Source organism: Capra hircus, unplaced genomic scaffold (assembly GCF_001704415.2).
Source record: "Capra hircus breed San Clemente unplaced genomic scaffold, ASM170441v1, whole genome shotgun sequence".
Lineage (NCBI taxonomy): Eukaryota > Metazoa > Chordata > Mammalia > Artiodactyla > Bovidae > Capra > Capra hircus.
Window position 1 is genome coordinate 402,477 of NW_017190158.1, and position 18,024 is coordinate 420,500.

General features: G+C 40.8%; 1 pseudogene; it reads right to left on the reverse strand.

Moving 5' to 3' along the window:
• Positions 1–5,016: 5,016 nt before the first annotated feature.
• On the reverse strand, positions 5,017–6,716 carry LOC108634831 (annotated as a pseudogene).
• Between the last annotated feature and the right edge of the window lie 11,308 nt (positions 6,717–18,024).

Consider the following 18,024-nt stretch of genomic DNA (forward strand, 5'->3'; position numbering starts at 1 on the left):
AAAGATCTAAGAGATACACAAGTTACTGAGTATACAAATTAATTGAAACTCATTTATAAGGAAGACCTGTTTCTTCTAGCCATATCTTTTAATTTTAAATTAATTAAATTAAAGATTAAAGAGGTTTCCCAGGTGGTTGTAGTGGTAAAGAACCTGCCTGCCAATGCAGGAGACATAAAAGATGAGGGTTCAACCCCTGAGTCAGCAAGATACCCTGGAAAGGGAAATGACAACCTACTCCAATATTATTGCCTGGAGAATCCCATGGACAGAGGAGCCTGGCACGCTACACTGATGGGGTTGCAAAGAGCTGGACAAGACTGAAGCGGCTGAACACACAAAGGTATAATACCTCAGTCACACTAGCTATATTTAAAATCTCCAAAGTGACATATTACACAAGGACATTGAAAACATTTTCATTGAGAATTCCCTAGTGATCTGGTTGTTAGGGCTTTGTGCTTCCACTTCAAGGGGCAGAGATTCGATCCCTGGTTGAAGATCTAAGATCTTTTAGTCCTCAGAGCAAGGGAAAAAAAAAATAATAGAGTCCTACCACATGAACACTCCATCTGAAAATACAGATAAAGGATATCACCTCGCTGAAGAGAAACTTATACACTTATCTACGTGAAAAGCTGATCATCTTTATTAGGGAATACATGTAAAAATATTCAAAATTTTCTATTGCTGCAGAAACTTCTGTGAATAGCATTGACTTAGATCATTGTTTTGCCAACCGTTCTTCTTTTCAAATGTAATACACATTAACACATGAAACTGCTTTAACTCTGTCTCAAAAATTTTCTATTTTCAATATCATTCAGTTCAGATATTTTCTTTTTCCCATAACAATTTCTCTTAGGAGCAATAAGTTATTTAGGTTCAGAGGCAGGAGTAGCAGGAGCCTAAACCACAATATTAAAGAGGCTTGTGAATTACAAAGGTGCCACTTTTGCACTTTGGGTTCCTGGCAATCCTTACTCTATCTTCAGTCCATTTGCAGTTATATTGCTTCGTTTTCAAACCTTGGGAGTTCCTTCCTCCTTAATTATCTTTCTGGGTTTTTGTTTGGCCCTGCCATGGAACCTGTGGGATCTTAGTTCCACAACCATGGGTTGAACCCTGGCCATTGGCACTGAAAGTATCAAGTCCTAACCGCTGAAACATCAGGGAATTCTCGTATCTTTTTCCTTCTATCTTTCAAATATTTATTCATTTACTTGGCTGTGCTTGGTGTTAGTGCGAGCACAGGAGATCTTCAATCTTCACTGTAGCATGTGGGAGGCAGGATTTTTAATTGTCACAAGTGGTATTTTTAGTTGCAGTATGTGGGATCTAATACCCCTAGCAGAGAATGAACTTGGATGCCCTAATTTGGGAGCACCGAGTCTTACCACTGGGCTACAGAGATGTCCTTCCCATGATCGAACTTAGGTTTCCCATATTGGAAGTGAATTCCTTACTGTCTGGACCTCAGTAGCTTTGATGATAAGAACTTTGGTCAGCAGAGTGATGCCTTAGCTTTTTTTTTTTTTTTTTTTTTTTATGTCTTAGCTGTCTATGTTTGTTATAACTTTTCTTCCAAGGAGCTGCTGCTGCTGCTGATAAGTCGCTTCAGTCGTGTTCGACTCCGTGTGACCCCAGAAATGGCAGACCAACAGGGCCCCCCATCCCTGGGATTCTACAGGCAAGAATACTGGAGTGGGTTGTCATTTCTTTCTCCAATGCATGAAAGTGAAAATTGAAAGTGAAGTCGCTCAGTAGTGTCTGACTCCTAGTGACCCCATGGACTGCAGCCCATCCATCCATGGGGTTTTTCAGGCAAGAGCTCTTCTTTCAAGGAGCTAGCTTCTTTTAATTTTGTGGCTACATTCACCATCCACAGTGATTTTGGAGTCCAAGAAAATAAAATCTGCTGTTATTTTCATTTTTTCTCCACTTGTTTGCCATGAAGAGATGGGACCAGATGTCTCAATCTTCATTTTTTGAATGTTGAGTTTTAACCCAGCCTTTTCACTCTCCTCATTTGCCATCATCAAGAGGTTCTTCATTTTCTGCCATTAGGGTGGCATCTTCGGCATATCTGAGGTTGTCGCTATTTCTCCCAGAGATCTATATTCCATATTGTGCTTCATCCAGCCTAGTGTTTTCCATGATGTACTCTGAATATTAATTAAATAAACAGGGCAACAGTATACAAACTTGCTGTACTCCTTTCACTATTTGAAACCAGTCTCTTGTTCCATGTCCAGTTCTAACTGTTGCTTCTTGACCTGCATGCAGATTTCTCAAGGGGCAGGTCAGATGGTTTGGTATTCCCATCTCTTTACGAATTTTCCAGAGTTTGTTGTGGTCCACACAGTCTCATCACTTCATAGGAAATATATCAGGAAACGATTGGAACAGTTACAGACTTTATTTTCTTGAGCTCCAAAATCACTGCAGATGGTGACTGCAGCCACGAAATTAAAAGATGCTTGCTCCTTGGAAGAAAAGCTGTGACAAACCTTGATGGCATATTAAAAAGCAGAGATATTACTTTGTCAACAAAGGTCTGCGTTGTCAAGGCTATGGTTCTTCCACTAGTCATGTATGGATGTGAGAGTTGGAACATAAAGAAGGCTGAGCACCAAAGAATTGATGCTTTTGAACTGCGGTGTTGGAGAAGACTCTTTAGAATTGCTTGTACTGTAGCAAGATCAAGACAGTCAATCCTACAGGAAATCAACACTGAATATTCACTGGAAGGAGTGATGCTGAAAGTGAAGCTCCAATACTTTGGCCAGCTTATGGGAAGAGCAGACTCATTAGAATACACCCTAATGCTGGGAAAGATTGAAGCCAGGAGGAGAAGGCGATGACAGAGAATGAGATGGTTGGATGGCATGACAGACTCAATGGACTTGAGTTTGAGCAAGCTCCAGGAGATGGTGAAGGACCAAGAAGCCTGGTGTGCTGCAGTCCATGGGTCACAAGGAGTGAACACGACTGCCCCAAAACAAATTATTATTTGTCTTGCTTGATGTTTTTTCCTTGTTTCTGCAGTTTTTCACTTCTAATTAAATTTGTTCTTTGAAACTCGTGGAAGGTCTAGGATCTAAAGATTTTCTACAAATAAGAGACAGAGTACATTGCCGGGGGGGGGGGGGGTTGGAGGGTGGGCCGGGGGTTTAGTCTCTCCTTGGGAAAGCTCTGCAGGGTCCTGCTCAGTTATATGATGAAACAGAGTGACAGTGCTAAGTGTTTGATATAAATGGAAATGCCAATACTGTTCAGTTCAGTTCAGTTCAGTTCAGTCGCTCAGTCATGTCCGACTCTTTGCGACCCCATGAATCGCAGCACGCCAGGCCTCCCTGTCCATCACCATCTCCTGGAGTTCACTCACACTCATGTCCATCGATTCAGTGATGCCATCCAGCCATCTCATCCTTGATCATCCCCTTCTCCTCCTGCCCCCAATCCCTCACAGCATCAGAGTCTTTTCCAATGAGTCAACTCGTTGCATGAGGTGGCCAAATTACTGGAGCTTCAGCTTTAGCATCATTCCTTCCAAAGAAATCCCAGGGCTCATCTCCTTCAGAATGGACTGCTTGGATCTCCTTGCAGTGCAAGGGACTCTCAAGAGTTTTATCCAACACCACAGTTCAAAAGTGTCAGTTCTTCAGGAAAGAAACATTACTTTAATCAGTCTGAAAAAGCATTTGCCTGTACCCGCATATTTGAATGGCTCAGTCAGTAGCAAATCTGCCTGCAATGCAGGAGACCCACGTATGAACCCTGAGTCAGGAAAATCCTCTGGAGAAGGAAATGTCAACCCATTATTGCATTCTTGCCTGGGAAATCCTATGGACAATTGAGTCCAGTGGGCTAGAGTTTATGGGGTTGCAAAGGTTAAATACCACTTAGCAACTTAACCACTAGCACATGCATTATCAGAAAATCTCATGCCTAGACAACAGATATAGCTATCCTAGAGAAATTACTATGAAAGACACACACAGGTTCATAGGCAGCTTATTCAAAAAGGCAAAATAAGAGCCTCAAATTTCAGGCACAGTAAGATGGACATATAAGACTATGCCCATTCATCCAAGGGAATTATACCCAGCAATGAAAAAGAGTGTTCCACAACTACATACAATAAGAATGTCTCTCACTTATTTAAAAGAAAACCAGGATGGGGGGAACAGAAAGTCTATTGTGTGATTCTATTTATTTGAAACTTGAAACAAAGAAAAATGAATCCCTGGTGCTAGAGGTCAGAGAAGTGGTTACTTTGGGGAGCATAGGGTGGCCAGGAAAGCACATGGAGATTTCAAAGCTACTTGATGGTAGAGAGATGAAGCAAATGCAATCTCAGTTACAGTAAAGCCAGACTTTATTTTCTTGGGCTCCAAAATAACTGTGGATGGTTACTGAGGCCATGAAATTAAAAGATGCTCACTACTTGGAAGAAAAGTTGTGACAAACCTAGGCAGTGCATTAAAACACAGAGTCATTTCTTTGTTAACAAATGCCCATAACCTCAAAACTATGGTTTTCCCAGTAGTCAGAGCTGTACCATAAAAAATGCTAATTGCTGAAGAATTGATCTTTTCTAACTGTGGTGCTGGAGAATGGAGAAGACTCTTGAAAGTCCCTTGCACTGCAAGGAGATCCAACTAGTCAATTGTAAGGGAAATCAGCCCTGAATATTCAGTGGAAGAACTGATGCTGAAGCTCCAATACTTCGGTCTCCTGATGGGAAGAGTCAACTCATTGGTTTAAAAAAAAAAAAAAAAAAAAGCCCTGATACTTGGAAATATTGAAGGCAGAAGCAGAAGGTGTGACAGAAGATGAGATGGTTGAATGGCATCAGCAACCCAGTGGAATGAGTTTGAGAAAGCTTCAGGAGATGGTGATGGACAGGGAAGGCTGGCATACTGAAGTTCATAGGGTCACAGGGAGTCAGACACGACTGAGCTACTGAACAACAAAAACCAGGCAGGGCCTTTATGTACAGCCGGCTGAACCTCAATAGGGCTTTTTTGAATTTCTGGAGGTAGGTAGAACATAATTTTTTAGCTAGATCCCTTGCTGCAACACGTCTGAAATGTTTTGTGTTCATAGTCAATCTTATTTGTAATTTTTCTGGGCAGGACTTGGGAGTCAGTGTTCCTCACAATGTTGGATGCTGTCTCTGTCAGCTGAACTGAAGTTAGGATCATGACCTCTGCTTCAGGAGGCAACCCTCACAATTGCTCTGGCTTCTTGAATGACTGATGATTCTGGTTTGGAGCTCTGTCTTTTCCTTTCGGTTCAAACACTGTAGCTGGCACTTGGAACATGGGATGACCCTCTTATTTCACTGCCTCCAACAGAGATTTATGAAGGATGTCACCAGATTGAAAATTTCGAGGCCACACAGACAAAGCAAATTGTTCATTTTTCCATGCCACGTTCAAAAATGAGCCTCTACATTGGCAAAGCCTGACAACCTGTAATTGCAAACATGGCACATATAGGGCATTTCGCCAGGTTTGTGACTGTCTTTCATGTGCTGTAAGAGAACCTGATCTGTTCTGAAGGACAATTCACAGATATTACAGACCATGGAGGGCTTCCAGGAAGCATGGACACTTTCAATGTGACACTGCAGCTGGAACGAGGTGGGAAACTGGCAGTGGTAGTGCTTGCAGGTAGTATGGTTTTCCACCTGTCACCCTTCTGCCTCTCAAGCTCCACATGATTCTTCACTTGGGTCATTAACTTGACATTTTTTAGAACTCTCGAGCAGCTGAGGCATTTAAAGGCTGTGTGAGTCTTCTGTTCTGGCTGTCCATCTCTTGTATGCTGTCTATAGTAAAATTCATCAAGTAAAATGATCAGATTTCTTTTCATGGGATCAACAGTCTTGCTCTGACTTGCAAGAGTCAAAAAGTCCACTTTCTCCAGCCCTTCCAAACTACGTGTTCCGTCTGGATCCATAAGACTGAAGCATGCCTGGTCATTGGCGTGAGTCCGTGAAAATGATGCCCCACTGCAAACATGGCTCTGTGAGGTCGGGAGATCTTCCAAGGTCATAATCGTGTTCTTTGTAGGAGAGACACCTGAAGGGGCAGTGGTGGAGGCAGGTCCCACTGGGATTCCACCACTGAGTTTGGGCCTTTTGGAATTCCCACTGTTAAATTTTACATCTGAAGTAGGACATAGCTTTGAATTAAGAGTCCGTTCATCCTTGGCTCCTAATGAGAGAACAGCTCCAGATAGACAGTGAGGCCATGGAGAGAGCAATTCTGAATTGTGAAGCACAGCTTCCAGAGAGCTCATTTTATAATCAGGTTTAGATGAAGGGTCAAAAATAATAGGACTGTCTCTTCCTCCCCATTCAGACTGAGAAGCTGGTGATACGGCCACTGGCTCAGATACTGGGGTCCTCAGATTTGCAGGTTGCAACATGCAGGAGGGAGTTGGACTCACATGGCCCTTCTTTCTTCTTGAAGATGAGTCCCTGGTCACTCTGTTCAAAATGTTATAAATATAACACATAAATACATATTTGAACTTGAAATCTCCCTGACAAAGAGGGTTTCAGCATCCTCATTGACGTGTTCCACTCCAACAAAGATGACCTCAGCATCATCATTGTCCTCATCTCTGGATTTGGGCCCTCTTGTCTTTTTCTCAGGTTCTAGGGATGCTCGTGCTTCCTCACACGGGGAGAGATGGGGCATTTTACGATCACTTTTGGCTTCAAGTGGCCCCTTCTAGCGTTTTTTCCACATAAAGGAAACCACAGGACATGGTCATCCCCTCTGATTTCAGGTGTCACTCTCTGTGGTTTCAGTTAACCCTCAGTAGTTCACCGAGAATATTAAATGGAAAACTCCAGAAATATATAACTCATAAGTTTTATTTTTTTTATTTTTATTTTTTTAATTTTTATTTTTACTTTATTTTACTTTACAATACTGTATTGATTTTGCCATACATTGACATGAATCCACCACAGGTGTACATGAGTTCCCAATCCCGAACCCTCCATCCCTCTTCCCACCCCATATCATCTCTCTGGGTCATCCACATGCACCAGCCCCAAGCATCCTGTATCCTGTATTGAACATAGACTGGTGATTCGTTTCTTACCTGATAGTATACATGTTTCAGTGCCATTCTCCCAAATCATCCCACCCTCTTCCTCTCCCACAGAGTCTCAAAGTCCATTCTATACATCTGTGTCTCTTTGGCTTTATTGCATACAGGGTTATCACTACCATCTTTCTAGATCCCATATATATGCTTTAGTATACTATATTGGTGTTTTTCTTTCTGGCTTACTTCACTCTGTATAATCGGCTCCAGTTTCATCCATCTCATTAGAACTGAAACAAATGTAGTCTTTTAAATGTCTGAATAATACTCCATTGTGTATATGAACCACAGCTTTCTTATCCATTCATCTGCTGATGGACATCTAGGTTATTTCCATGTCCTGGCTATTCAGTGTTTTATAATTTTCTATATATAGGTCTTTAGTTTCTTTAGGTAGATATATTCCTAAGTATTTTATTCTTTTTGTTGCAATGGTGAATGGAATTGTTTCCATAATTTCTTTTTCTACTTTCTCATTATTAGTGTATAGGAATGCAAGGGATTTCTAAATGTACAGTAAATGCAAATTTACTATATTCATTGATGAGCTCTAGTGATTTTCTGGTGGAGTCTTTAGGGTTTTCTATGTAGAGGATCATGTCATCTGCAAACAGTGAAATTTTTACTTCTTTTCCAATTTGGATTCCTTTTATTTCTTTTTCTGCTCTGATTGCTGCAGCCAAAACTTTCAGAATTATGTTGAATAGTAGCAGTGAAACTGGGCACCCTTGTCTTTTTCCTGACTTTAGGGTAAATGCTTTCAATTTTTCACCATTGAGGATAATGTTTGCTGTGGGTTTGTCATATATAGCTTTTATTATGTTGAGGTATGTTCCTTCTATTCCTGCTTTCTGGAGAGGTTTTATCACAAATGGATGCTGAATTTTGTCAAAGGCCTTCTCTGCATCTATTGAGATAATCATATGGCATTTATTTTTCAATTTGTTAATGTGGTGAATTACTTTGATTGATTTGCAGATATTGAAGAATCCTTGCATCCCTGGGATAAAGCCCACTTGGTCATGGTGTATGATCTTTTCAATGTGTTATTGGATTATGATTGCTAGAATTTTGTTACAGATTTTGGCTGATTCATGTCAATATATGGCAAAACCAATGCAGTATCGTAAAACAAAATACAGTAAAAATAAAAATTAAAAAAAATAAAATTATGTTTTCTTACATACAATGTTATCATTAGCATCTTTCTAAATTCCATATATATGCATTAAGATATCAAAAGAGACACAGATGTATAGAACAGTGTTTTGGACTTTGTGGGAAAGGGAGAAGGTGGGATGATTTGGGAAAATGTCATTGAAACCTGTGTAATATCATATAACAAAATGAATCGCCAGTCCAGGTTTGATGCAGGATACAGGATGCTTAGGGCTGGTGCACTGGGATGACACCCAGAGGGATGTACAGGGAGGGAGGTGGGAGGGGGGTTCAGGATGGGGAACACATATGCACCCGTGACAGATTCATGTTGCTGTATGGCAAATCCAATACAATATTATAAAGTAATTAGCCTCCAATTAAAATAAATACGGTAAAATAAAAAAAAAAATTAGGTTTTACTTTCCAAAAGACATAGTGTGAAGATTGCTGTTGGTTAGCTTGAATAAAAACAATAAACTTTGAAGTGATCTTTGGCTCAAATAAATAAATAATATCTCAAGTTTGTGAATATTTTGCCAGACTTACTCCCATAAATTATATTTTAGGATAACGGGATTAGAATTTAACAATAGAAAGATCCTACCAGACCCACTCCCATAATATACCTTCTAAAATATTAGGATTAGTCAGAAGGTTTTCAGGAAGGACAAACTGTCCTCAAGCATGATACATTGCTGCTATATAATCCCAATTACAGAGTTTAAACTGAGTTGTTTGCTGGGTAAACATCAGTTCCAGGTTTAAAGGAAAAAAAACAAAATATGTGACTAAGACTAAGTAATATAGAAAAAAACAAACAACGAGCAAACAAACATGTTTGCCCTTTTATCCTCCTTGAGAATTCCAGAACACTATTTCCTCCTCAAGAATTCAGACACCTTTCTCCTCTTTGGGGAGCCAAGACTTCTTATCAATCTGCCTAGGAATCGACTCTCTATCCCAACACAAGTTTAGTTCAATTGCTCAGTTATGTCCAACTATTTGTAACCCTAGAGACTGTGGCACTGTCCAACATCAACTTCCATAGCTTGCTCAAACTCATCTCCATTGAGTCGGTGATGGACTCCATCTCATCCTCTCTCATCTGCTTCTCCTCCTGCCTTTAAACTTTCCCAACACTGGGGTCATTTGCAAGAGTCAGTTCTTTGCATCATGTAGCCAAAGTATTGTAGCTTCAGCTTTAGCATCAGTTCTTCCAATAAATATTCAGGACTGAATCCCTTACTGACTGATTTTATTCCCTTGCTGTCCAAGGGACTATCAAGAGTCTTCTCCAACACCACACTTCAAAAGCATCAAGTTTTCAGGGCTCAGCTTTCTGTATAGTCCAACTCTCACATCCATACATGACTACTGGGAAAAAATGTAGCTTGGACTAGAAAGACTTTTGTTGGCAAAATAATGTTTTTGTTTTTAAGTATGCTCTCTAGGTTGGTCATTGCTTTTCTTCCAAGAAGCAAGTATCTTTTAATTCTATGCAGCAGCCACTATCTACAGTGTTATTGGAACCAAGAAAATAAAGTCTCCCACCATTTCCATTGTTTCCCCATTTACTTGCCATGAAATCATGGGACCAGAGGCCATGATCTTTATTTTTGAATGTTGAGTTTTTTTTTTTTTCTTACCAAACATTAAATTTATTTCTGTATAGTACATATATCAATATGGGTTCATAATTTTCTATTTTAATTCACTGTTTTATAATATACTACTATCATTATTTATTTCAATACTTAAGCTTCTTTTTTTTAAAATATTTTTATTTTTTTTTATTTTTTAAATTTTAAAATCTTTAATTCTTACATGCGTTCCCAAACATGAACCCCCCTCCCACCTCCCTCCCCACAACATCTCTCTGGGTCATCCTCATGCACCAGCCCCAAGCATGCTGCACCCTACGTCAGACATGGACTGGCGATTCAACTCCTACATGACAGTATACATGTTAGAATACCCATTCTCCCAAATCATCCCACCCTCTCCCCCTCCCTCTGAGTCCAAAAGTCCGTTATACACATCTGTGTCTTTTTTCCTGTCTTGCATACAGGGTCGTCATTGCCATCTTCCTAAATTCCATATATATGTGTTAGTATACTGTATTGGTGTTTTTCTTTCTGGCTTACTTCACTCTGTATAATTGGCTCCAGTTTCATCCATCTCATCAGAACTGATTCAAGTGAATTCTTTTTAACGGCTGAGTAATACTCCATTGTGTATATGTACCACAGCTTTCTTATCCATTCATCTGCTGATGGAAATCTAGGTTGTTTCCATGTCCTGGCTATTATAAACAGTGCTGCGATAAACATTGGGGTACATGTGTCTCTTTCAATTCTGGTTTCCTCGGTGTGTATGCCCAGCAGTAGCATTGCTGGGTCATAAGGTAGTTCTATTTGCATTTTTTTAAGGAATCTCCACACTGTTCTCCATAGTAGCTGTACTAGTTTGCATTCCCACCAACAGTGTAGAAGGGTTCCCTTTTCTCCACACCCTCTCCAGCATTTACTGCTTGCAGATTTTTGGATCGCAGCCATTCTGACTGGTGTGAAGTGGTACCTCATTGTGGTTTTGATTTGCATTTCTCTAATAATGAGTGATGTTGAGCATCTTTTCATGTGTTTGTTAGCCATCTGTATGTCTTCTTTGGAGAAATGTCTATTTAGTTCTTTGGCCCATTTTTTGATTGGGTCCTTTATTTTTCTGGAATTGAGCTGCAGAAGTTGTTTGCATATTTTTGAGATTAGTTGTTTGTCAGTTGCTCCATTTGCTATTATTTTCTCCCATTCAGAAGGCTGTCTTTTCACCTTGCTTATATTTTCCTTTGTTGTGCAGAAGCTTTTAATTTTAATTAGATCCCATTTGTTCATTTTTGCTTTTATTTCCAGAATTCTGGGAGGTGGATCATAGAGGATCCTGCTGTGATTTATGTCTGAGAGTGTTTGCCTATGTTCTCCTCTAGGAGTTTTATAGTTCCAAACTCATTCTATGAGGCCACCATCACCCTAATACCAAAATCTGACAAAGACGTCACAAAAAAGGAAAACTACAGGCCAATATCACTGATGAACATAGATGCAAAAATCCTCAACAAAATTCTTGCAATCAGAATCCAACAACACATCAAAAAGATCATACACCATGACCAAGTGGGCTTTATCCCAGGGATGCAAGGATTCTTCAATATCCGCAAATCAATCAATGTAATTCACCACATTAACAAATTGAAAAATAAAAACCATATGATTATCTCAATAGATGCAGAGAAGGCCTTTGACAAAATTCAACATCCATTTATGATAAAAACTCTCCAGAAAGCAGGAATAGAAGGAACATACCTCAACATAATAAAAGCTATATATGACAAACCCACAGCAAACATTATCCTCAATGGTGAAAAATTGAAAGCATTTCCCCTAAAGTCAAGAACAAGACAAGGGTGTCCACTTTCACTGCTACTATTCAACATAGTTCTGGAAGTTTTGGCCACAGCAATCAGAACAGAAAAAGAAATAAAAGGAATCCAAATTGGAAAAGAAGAAGTAAAACTCTCACTGTTTGCAGATTACATGATCCTCTACATGGAAAACCCTAAAGACTCCACCAGAAAATTACTAGAGCTCATCAATGAATATAGTAAAGTTGCAGGATATAAAATCAACACACAGAAATCCCTTGCATTCCTATACATGAATAATGAGAAAGTAGAAAAAGAAATTAAGGAAACAATTCCATTCACCATTGCAACAAAAAGAATAAAATACTTAGGAATATATCTACCTAAAGAAACTAAAGACCTATATATAGAAAACTATAAAACACTGATGAAAGAAATCAAAGAGGACACTAATAGATGGAGAAATATACCATGTTCATGGATCGGAAGAATCAATATAGTGAAAATGAGTATACTACCCAAAGCAATTTACAAATTCAATGCAATCCCTGTCAAGCTACCAGCCACATTTTTCACAGAACTAGAACAAATAATTTCAAGATTTGTATGGAAATACAAAAAGCCTCGAATAGCCAAAGCAATCTTGAGAAAGAAGAATGGAACTGGAGGAATAAACTTGCCTGACTTCAGGCTCTACTACAAAGCCACAGTCATCGAGACAGTATGGTACTGGCACAAAGACAGACATATAGATCAATGGAACAAAATAGAAAGCCCAGAGATAAATCCACACACATATGAACACCTTATCTTTGACAAAGGAAGCAAGAATATACAATGGAGTAAAGACAATCTCTTTAACAAGTGGTGCTGGGAAAACTGGTCAACCACTTGTAAAAGAATGAAACTAGATCACTTTCTAACACCGTACACAAAAATAAACTCAAAATGGATTAAAGATCTAAATGTAAGATCAGAAACTGAATGTTGAGTTTTAAACCAGCTTTTCACTCTCTTGTTTCACTTTCATCAAGAGCCTCTTAGTCCCTCTTCACCTTCTGCTATATGGGTTTTGCCATCTGTGTATCTAAGGTTATTGCTATTTCTCCCAGCAATCTTGATTCAGGCTTCTGCTTCATTCAGTCTGGCAGTTCACGTGATGTACTCTGCATCTAATTTAAATAAGCAGGGTTACAATTCAGAACCAGTCCATTGTTACATGTCTGGTTCTAGAATCAATCTCTATCCCTAAATCCTTTGTCTCTCTATTCTTGTTTATCTCTTCCTCTACTCCATATGAGCAAATTGATTGGCCTTTCTGGGTGTCCGATTTCCTCTGCCAGTGTATAGAACTTGTTTAGTGAAAGTTACTCCATATACTGATAATCTGTTGAGTTATTTACTGAAGAAAAGATGAACTCCTTCTTGTATGTCACTGCCATCTTAAGACCAGTCTACTGAGTTTCTATTCAAAGGTATGCATTCTGCCACTACTATGACATACTAAAATAGGCATACTGTCAATATAACGCCATTAAGCACTATTGAGCTCACAGTGTGAAGCATGCATGCAGCGAAGCTTCTGAGCTCACCTTCTGTAGTATGCATCCAGCAGCCACTTAGTTTGCACTCTGAAGTATGCTTCTTACCACTGTTGTGCCCCACTCTGTGGCAATTATGCTGCAACTCATGATCTGACACTCAGGAGTGTATGATCCACTACTTGTGATTATTCATGCAACTACTGAGATTGAAATCAAGAGTTTGAATTTTGCTTTTACCAATAATTAAATTAGAACAGGTGTACTAATTAGCTTGCACTCTGGAACATACATTACAACTCTAGGGCATAAGTATCACAACCAAGTGCCTCTGCACTCTGGACCTGTCATGCTGTAATGACTGAAAATGTAAGAAGCTTTTTGCAACTACTGATCCCTGATTTCAAACCACTACTGCTGCTGCTGCTGCTGCTAAGTCACTTCAGTCGTGTCCAACACTGTGTGACAGCATAGGCAGCAGCCCACCAGGATCCCCTATCCCTGAGATTCTCTGGGTAAGAATACTGGAGTGGGTTGCCACTTCCTTATCCGATGCATGTATGCATGCTAAGTCGCTTTAGTCTTGTTCAACTCCGTGCGAAACTATGGACAGCAGCCCACTAGGCTCCTCAGTCCACGGGATTCTCCAGGCAAGAATATTGGAGTGGGTTGCCACAGGGCTTCCCATGTGGCTCAGAGGTTAAAGCATTTGCCTACAATGTGGGAGACCCGGGTTTGATCCCTGTATTGGTAAGATCCCCTGGAGAAGGAAATGGCAATCTACTCCAGTATTCTTGCCTAGAGAATCCCATGGATGGAGAAGCCTGGTAGCCTGTAGTTCACGGGGTCGCAAAGAATCGGACACCGCTGAGCGACTTCACTTCACTTCACTTCACTTCTCCGATTTCAAATCACACATGCTGCAAACAGTGAGCATACCCTCTGGAATAGGCACTTGTCAATACTGAGACCGCCATCTAGAGGACGCTCGCTGGAACTACTTAATTTCCAATCTGGATCACCCTTTCTGCCCCTATTCAGATTATTAACAAGATTTAGAACAAGTGCGTTGCTGTCACTGAGACTGCACAGTAGACCATACATCCCATCACTCTTGAACCCGTGTTCTTAAGAATATGGCCTGCCACTACTGAGCCCGTCCCTAAAACAGGACTGTTGTAAGTACACATGCACTTTTGATATATTAGACTCTGGATTCTGCATTCCTGCACTATGAAATTGCCTTCCAGAACAAGAGTTCATCACCAGCTGAACTTTCACTCTAAAGCATAAATACCACAATAATTAGCATGTTGCTTTATAGGTAGGTCAGGCCATTTCTCAACCTGTTCAGGTGAGCCTAAACAATTACTGAAATTGGACTCTGAAGTTTACTTCTGGACACAATGAGCCAGCACTCCTGTGGACATAATGAGTTTAAACACTGGAGGACATGGTACATCTCTACTGAGCACGAGTTCAAGTGCAAGCATCCGGGCTCTGCTGAAAACATGCTCTAGTTGCATACATGCCACAGTAACTGAACGTGCAGCTGGGAGTACAGATCTCATGACTACAGAGTGCCCACATTTCATCATGGGTTTTGCACTACTGAGGTTTACTCAGAAGCATATTTCCCATCTCCCATCGTGACTGTGTGTGCCTTCAAGAGTCAATGTTCTGACACTACTGAGACTGTGCTTTAGAGTAAAAATGCCTGAACTACACAACTGCACACTGAATCATGCATCCCAGCAGTATAAATCCTAGCACCACAGCACACTTGTCACTTCTGAGTCCTTACACAAGGCAGGCATGGCACAGCTGGTAAGCATATGGTCTAGAGCATTTGTGCAGCCATTACTAATTTTGCACTCTGAAACATCTGTCTTGCTGCTTGTTAGCCCAGGCCCCAAAACACTCATGCTTCAGCTACTGATTTTGCACCCTGATACACTGCTTTATCACTGCTGAGCCTGCCTTATAGAGCATGAGTTCCACTACCACTAATCTTGCTCCATGGCTTATGTGCTTAAATTAGTGAGGCTACACTCTGCAGCTGAAAACTGCCAATGACTTGGCTTGCCCTCTGTTGCATATTTTCCCCACTTTTCTTCCTGTGCTCTAGAGCAGATGTCCCAACTACTGAGGTTGCACTCTGGAGGACCTTTTCCAGGAGTCTGCATTGTAAAACACATATCCTACCCATGAGTGAACCGTCATTCTAGATCAATTGTGTGACCACTAGGTCCTTGAATTCTGAAGCATTAAAGTCATTTCCTTGTGGTATTGCTGTAAAAAGTGTGTGAAAAAATTACTCCAGGGGTATTTTACACCAGCCATTATGCTGCTAGTCATCCAGCACTCTAGACAGTGCAAGCTGTGAGTAGTGTACCAACAGGTACATCTATGGATGATGTGCAACCACTGCAGACCTGGTGTATACTTCATATTTCCTGCTTCAATTGATCATGCGTCACAATACACATATGCCACAACCCTTGTGGTTGCACTATGGAGGACTTGTCTTCCCACTACTGAGCTTGTGCGGCAGAGCAGGTGAATCACATTTTCTGAATTTGATCTCTGGATATGCAACCAAAAATAAAAACCTGTCCTTCAAGAGAACATGTCCCTCAATTACTGAGTCTGCACTCTTGACCAAGTGCATTGCAACTCCTGAGACAACCCTCTGAAGCACATGTAGAGCAGGCATGCTGCATCTGCTGAGCTTAACTCTTCAGCATGCATCTCAACAGTGAAACACACTTTAGACATACCCCTGTTAATACAGACCCATGATCTAGAGCAGCCATGCTTCAAATACTGAATCTTTGATTTAGAGACCATGTGCTTCATCTCTTGAGATTGTGCTTTTGAGGACTTTCCCCACCACTACTAAAACAGTGCTCTAGAGAAGACGTGACACAGATAGCAGGATGGCACTTTGGAGCCTGCATACATCACTAATGTGTCTGAGCTCTAGCCTGGAAGTACTGAAACAGCTTAGCTTGCAATCCGGAGCACACGTTCTGCCACTAGTGTGCTTGCACTTTAGAGCAGGCTGTCTGAAGCTATCCAGTTGGCAATGGCAACATGCATCCATCCACTACTGAATGCACATTAGAGCACAGTTCCTGCCACTATTGAGCATGTACTCTACCACAAGATGTCTAAATCGGCACAGTTGCATTGTGAAGCATATTTCTTTCTGCAACTGAACTTGCATTCTACAGCAAATGTTACACAACCACTGATCTTGTGCTCTAGAATTGGCACACCATAAATAATTTTCTTAACATTTGAAGCATGTGTCTGGCCAACACTAAATCTATGCTTTAGATCAGCTGTGCTAAAATCACTGAGCTTGCCCTCAAGAGTGTGTCTGAACTCACATTTTATATCACAACTACTACCACTGTAGATTATGTACTCTAAAACTCTTGTGAGATGAGAGAACAAGATGGTGGAGCTGTAGGTGAATGTGGAGTACATCTCTCCATGGATACATCAGGGATACACCTTCAAACACAGAAGAGTAATCAGAATATCAGCTGAAAGCAGACAGTAGTACCTAACCAGTGGAAAACAATGTATAGTGCCATGCAAAACTCAGTAGGATGAAAGAAATGGGGGAAAAAATAGAAAAAAAAAAAAAAAAACCAGGAGTGTTAGTAGGGCTGGCTTTGCTCTGAGTGAGTGAAGGAACTGAAACAAGGGTTCAATCCCACATTGGGGCAATTGTCTGAATCATAGAATAGATATATTTAAAGCTGATATTGAAACAGCTGATCTGTGGAAACCTAGATGCAATGAGAACCAGAGAGTCCTTGCTGCAGCCGTACATACCCCAGACAAGGACATGTTTCTCCTGAAAAGCACAGTGGCTGGGAGCTGGAATTTAGGAATTCTGGAGCAATTCCTAAGTGTGGGCTGCTTTTTACTGTGGAGAGATGGAGAGAAGGGGGTGTGAGGAAGAAGACTGTGGTAGGATGTGCCTATGGAGGAAAGCCAAGCAGCCATGGAAGCAAGGCAATATCACTGAGTCACATGCAGGGGTGGAGCAATCACCATAGCCTCTCTCTCCCCACATGCTAGCACTAGCAGTTACTACAATAGTGAGGCTGACCCATCAAATGCTGAACACACTAAAACAGAGCAGGACACCACCCAGGGTGCTCCATTAAGTGCCTGATGCACCAAACAAGAGTAGAATCCCACTCAGGATGTGCCTTTAAGTGCCAGATGCACTGATCTACAGAGTGGGACCCCAGCCAGGGAGGTCTGTCTATGTGCTGACACTTTGAACAACAGAGAAGGATCCCAGGCAAGGAAGATTTCTAAGTGTGTAAATGAGTGGAATTATGGAGAAAGACTGGCCAAAGAGGGCTTCTGATCACCAGCTACAAGGAGCTCAAAAAAAAAAGACTCTGATAGGGCCATAACTCCTGTGGTTTAGTCAGTCTATGTCCGTTCACCCTGCACGCTTGATACCATCAAGGTCCCTGAAAGCCAAGCAGCTGCTCCACCTTCACAGTTAATTCTCACTGGGTAAATGCTGCCACAGGTTAAAAAGAAAAAAAAAATCTTGCAAATATTTGCATAGGATTGCTTCAGTCCTCTCTACCTCTTTGTGGGACACATTTCACTGCTACAGAGAACAAGGTCTAAAATACATATACTGGAACAACTGATCTTTTCCATTCCTGTTGCCACTACTGGGTTTTCCAAATTTGCTGGCATATTGAGCTCAACACTTTCACAGCACTATCT